This window comes from Malaclemys terrapin, chromosome 3 (genome assembly GCF_027887155.1).
Source record: "Malaclemys terrapin pileata isolate rMalTer1 chromosome 3, rMalTer1.hap1, whole genome shotgun sequence".
Lineage (NCBI taxonomy): Eukaryota > Metazoa > Chordata > Testudines > Emydidae > Malaclemys > Malaclemys terrapin.
The window spans coordinates 7,096,946-7,102,671 of NC_071507.1; positions in this window are offsets into that span (position 1 = coordinate 7,096,946).

A 5,726-nucleotide genomic window follows, 5' to 3' on the forward strand; every position below is an offset into this window, starting at 1 on the left:
ACAGGGGCAGGGCCACGGTTCGGGCACCGGTGGCCCCCCACTTTTAGGGGGCTTACGCTGCTCCTGGCTGAGGGGCATCTTTCAAATCGTCCTCAGCTCTTTGGTTGCAAAGTTTTCAAAGGGGAAGTGCAGAGTAGTTGTTAGGAGGTCATGCTGTACCAACGCATGAAGAGGAGACACTTTTCAAAAGGGGAAAGTGCTGTGGCCGAATCCCAGTGATTCCTGGCTATTTTCTTTTTCCCAGACATTGCCGGAGTATAAAGTTTTTTGGGACAGAGTGAGAATCATGTTTTTTATTCATATAATCGGCACAGCCCATGTCAGTGCCTGAGAGAGCTGACAAGGAAATCTGCTTTTTAGTACAGGATGTTTAGAGCTACATCCATATTAGACCCATAAAAATGTAGGGTTGGAAGGGACCTTGAGAAGTCATCTAGTCCACCCCCACCACGCGGAGGCAGGATTTAGTATACTTTAGACCCCATCGCTGATGGGTGTTTGTCTAACCTGTCCTTAAAAACTTCTAAGGATGGGGATTCCACAACCTCCCTTAGTAACCTATTCCAGACCTTCTCTCGCCGTATGGTTAGAAAGTTTCTCCTAATACAGGGGTCGGCAACCTTTCAGAAGTGCTGTGCTGACTCTTCATTTATTCACTCTAATTTAAAGTTTCACGTGCCAGTCATACATTTTAACGTTTTTAGAAGGTCTCTTTCTATAAGTCTATAATATATAACTAAACTATTATTGTATGTAAAGTAAATAAGGTTTTTAAAATGTTTAAGAAGCTTCATTTAAAATTAAATTAAAAAGCAGAGGCCCCCCAACCGGTGGCCAGGACCCGGGCAGTGTGAGTGCCACTGAAAATCAGCTCGCGTGCCGCCTTCGGCACGTGTGCCATAGGTTGCCTACCCCTGGCCTAATATCTAACCTAAATCTCCCCTGCTGCAGATAAAGCCGATTGCTTCTTGTCCGACCTTTAGAGGACATGGAGAACAATTCATCTTCAGCCTCTCTATAACAGCCCTTAATATATTTGAATACTGTAATCAGGTCCGCCCGCCCCAGCCTTCTCCTCCTGCACTAAAATTCTTTCAGCATTTCCTCACAGATCAGGTTTTCTAAAACTTTTACCACTGTTGTGGCTCTCCTCTGGACTCTCTCCAAATTTGCTCACATCTTTCTTAAAGCGCAGCGCACAAAACTGGACACAATACTCCAGGTGAGGCCTCACCAGTGCTGAGCAGAGCAGGACAATTACCTCCTGTGTCCTTCTTACAACACTCCTGTTCAGACATCCAGAATGACATTTGCCTTACTCGCCCTAGCCTGGCTGACTCCTTTTCAGCTTGCGATCCCCTATAACCCCCAATCTTTTTCTGCCATAGGGCTGCCGAGCCAGTTATTCCCCATTTTGTAGTTGTGCGTGTGACGTTGCACTCCATGGTCTTGATGAAAATGAAAATGACATAACTGAGATATACTTTATGCAAGATGGCTCATGTGAGATATCATTGGAAAGGTTATAACTTACTGAATGCGATTATCCAACTCGGATGTCTGTGTTACGTCTGTATCCGAAGTTAGGAATATTGACTATGTATCTGTATTTCAACTATGCTACTATGGGTGACCCCCTGCCTCCCACTGGCCAACACTTCAGGTACAACAACAAAAAAGCCGGACAGGGCGGATGGCCCATCAGCAAGAGCCAATGGAGTGTAAAAGAGCTTAGTCTTCCTGTGAACGTGTGGGTCAGCCTGTGAAGAATGGCTGCAGGGGCCCTACAGAGGCAGGTGACCATGTCACGTGATAGTGGAACCCATCTTGAATTCTGTACTTTTCCATGCTGGGGGATGTGTGTCAAACAAAGGAACAAAGGACTCCCGCCTTACACAAATCCGATTTAAGAATGGGGAGTGAGGTAATCCCGGCTGTCAGTTCTCCCCGGCTACCCCACCCAAGATGACGGCTGGAAACAACTAAGACTGAACTCGGGGAAAGAACCGGACCCAGGCTGGGAGGGTGTCTGGCCTGTGAAGAAGATTGTTAGAACCACATTTAGGGTGAGAACTTACATGCAACCAGTTTCTTTATGTATTAAGCTTCGTTTGCGTGCTGTTTTATTTTCTTAGTAATCTGCCTTGTTCTGTCTGCTACCTCCTTAACTACTTAAAATACACCTGTTATACACCTCTACCCCGAAATAACGCGACCCGATATAACACGAATTCAGATATAACGCGGTAAAGCAGTGCTCCGAGCAGGCGGGGCTGCGCACTCTGGCGGATCAAAGTAAATTCGATAGAACGCGGTTTCACCTATAATGCGGTAAGATTTTTTGGCTCCCGAGGACAGCGTTATATTGGGGTAGAGGTGTAGTTAATACATTTATTTCTGGTTTATAATATAACCCCGTTTATGTGATTTCTACCTGGGGGAGCGAGAAGTTGTGTACACCCTCCTCCATATTGAGAGAAGAGGCGAATTTCATATAATTTGGGGTTTGTACTCCAAAGGGGGGTGGATATCCAGGTGCTGTGGCAAGCCCCATAAGCTGAGCCTTCCCAGGGCAGATCTCTGTCTCTCTGTGCAGCTGGGTGTGCCCATGCCTCTGTGCTTGGCTGGAAAAATCTGGGGAGCCTGGCCTAGCAAGACCAGGTAAAAGGGGGCCCAGGCTGGCAGAAAAGTCTGACTCAGTAGTGGCCCAACACCCCAGGGGGTCCAGCCCATCACAGTGCGTTTGATTTTTTCCTTCCCAAGTGTAGTACTTTGCACGTGTCTGTGCGGAATTTCATCTTGTTGATTTCAGACCAGTTCTCCAATTTTTCACATTTTTGAATTCTAATCCTGTCCTCCGAAGGGCTTGAAACCCCTCCCAGCTGGTATCCGCTGCAGGTTTTATAAGCCTCCTCTCCACTCTGTTATCCAAGTCCTTAATGAAATGCTAGACCCAAAACAGGCCACTGCAGGACCCCACCAGATACATCCTCCCAGCAAACCATTTGGACAGCCAACACTCGAGAAGTATTCTTTGAGAATGGTCTTACGACCGGTTGTGCATCCACCTTACAGTAATTTCATCGAGACCACATTTTTTTTGTTGTGTATGAAAATGTCACGTGGGACTATGTCACAAGCCTTATTAATGCATTAAATTGCAGCAAGGGAGATTTAGGTTGGACATTAGGAAAAAATTCCTGTCAGGGTGGTTAAGCACTGGAATAAATTGCCTAGGGAGGTGGTGGAATCTCCATCACTGGAGATTTTTAAGAGCAGGTTGGACAAACACCTGTCAGGGATGGTCTAGATAATACTTAGTCCTGCCATGAGTGCAGGGGACTGGACTAGATGACCTCTCGAGGACCCTTCCAGTTCTATGATTCTACGTGCAGATGCATCACATCTACTGCTCCTCCTGCATCCATTGGGCCGGTTACCCTGGCAAAGAAGAAAATAAGGTTGATTTGCCCTGATTTGTTCTTGACAAATCCACTTTGGCTCTTACTTATCAGATTATTATCCTCTAGGTTTGAACAAATTGACATCTGATATTAAGCCAAGAGTGTCTCTGGCTTCAGCGGCCTAGGGAGATACACAGAAGAAAGAGCCTGGCCTCTGTGCGGGGCAGAGGGTTTTCTGAGGAAGGGAAGATGGACCTTGTCGGATTTCACCCCCATTGCAACACTGGAGATGCAGAATTGGAATTCAGCCTGACACTTTAACTGGAATATGACCCTGGAAGTCTGACACCTACATACAAATAGCACCTTCATTCTCAGCTAATCTGCTCCTTGCATCTAGTCAGAGTCCCATCTGCTGACTTCAATGACACAAATCATATTTTCACTGCTTTTTCTCCTGTGAGCTAGGTCAAGCGCATTCATCTTCCAGGAAAGGAACCTGGAGTCTGTTGCTTCTTGTGCATCCTCATCAGAACTGGTTGTTAGTTTCTAATCTAGGACACCTGTGCTAGACCACAAGTGTCACAGACTCTGTTCTCGCCCATCACCACGAGCAGGAAATAACCCTGCTCAGCTGGGAGCCCTGGCTGAGTTTGCAGGGCTGGAAAAACCCAGCCCATCCTTTTATAGGTAAAGCGAGCACCTTTGAACTGCACTCATGGGCACTACAAACATGGAACTTCACTAGCTTTTTTTTTTATGGAGCTACTCCAGCGCAAGCAAAACTTTGCACCAGGAAGTGAAACAACAGAAGACTCCTGGAGCAGAATGCCAAGCAAACCAGCATGGGGAAGGTCAGTAGGGAGAGGCAGAGCACCTCAGATTATAGCAGTGGGGCATAGGTGCAGGAACTAGGGGTGCGGGGGTGCTGTAGCACCCCCAGTTTTTGTGTGGGGTCCCCCGCCCAAGGTCCTGCCCAGCATCTGGTGTCCCAATTCTCAGCAGCCTGACCTGCACATGGGGCTCTGGTCTCGGCCCCACATGTAGAGTCCCAGATGCTGCAGGATCCATGCCCAAGGCTCTTTTTCCAGCCCCACACGTGGGGTCCTAGCCTTGGCCCCCTTATCCTTGTCCATGTTCCTTCCCCTACCGAGCCATGGCACTGCTCCTGGCCCCAGGTGTGGGACGGCATGGACTGGAGTAAGGGGGGGTGAGGTAAAGTTTGGGGTGGGGACCACTGGCTTTCAGCACCCCCACTGTAAAAAACGTTCCAGTGCCACTGCAGTGGGGATACGCATCTGAAAGGCCAAAAGGGGGAAGAGGGCCCGAGAATCTTGGGGGGAACTCTTCTTCCCTCCCCTTTACTCAGAGGTGGCACAGCCTAGCAGACAAAGGCGGCTTTAAGACACCTCCCAAATTCTGGGTGCATCTAGTGTCAATCAGAGCTGCTCTCGATTCAAGCAGCTTCCCTAGCCGCAGCTCTGCGAGCCGGGGCTAGCTGGGACAGCATGCTCAGCCTAGTAGACCCATGCCCCTGGCAGGCCTAGACCTGGAGCAGCGTAGGGTCATTGTTGTGCCAAGGAAATCCACCGTCTTTATGCCATTCCAGCAGAGTGCTCTGTGCGTACTTCCACTGTGTTTATGTGACGATCTCACCTCGCTTTGCAAATGTCTGTATGAACACAGCCTCCCTTAGAGGGCAGGAAGTGGGTTACCTGCTTTTACAGAGCAGGAAGGAGTTAGGGCCCCTTTCCAGAGCTCCCACAGAAGCCAGTGGGAGCAGCGAATTCTCAGCATCACATGCTCAGTGTGACATGCAGAGTCAAGGGCTGATTTTGAAAGCGTCGCCCTGAGCGAGTGGGCCCAGGTCACATAGGGGAGGCTGGAAATGGAACCCAGATCTCCTGGGTGCCAGCCTGGGGCCATAACCACAAGACCTGCTTTCCCCTCTTAGGCTCTGACTCGGCAAGGCACTTAAACCCCTGGCTAACCTTCAAGTCTACAGGAAGTGACGTCACTTGGGCCACTCCTGGGGTCAGTGTTGGAGCAGGTGCTTTTCTATCTTGCTGAACCTGGGTCCGAGTTAACAGCTTGGCTAAGAGTGAGAAGTTCCAGGTTTCCCTGTGGGCAGGGGGTTGTTGGGCCGGACTCTCAGTGACTCTAGTAGGGTAGGACAGGAATAACGAAGGACAGAATTTGGCCCACTTAATCACCCCACACAAGAACATACAACAGTTTGTATTGGAGGCAATAGAGACTCTGTTCATCTACGAAGAAGACATTGAGGCTGGACAGTTCAAGGCAGGAGAGACTTTATTGCAG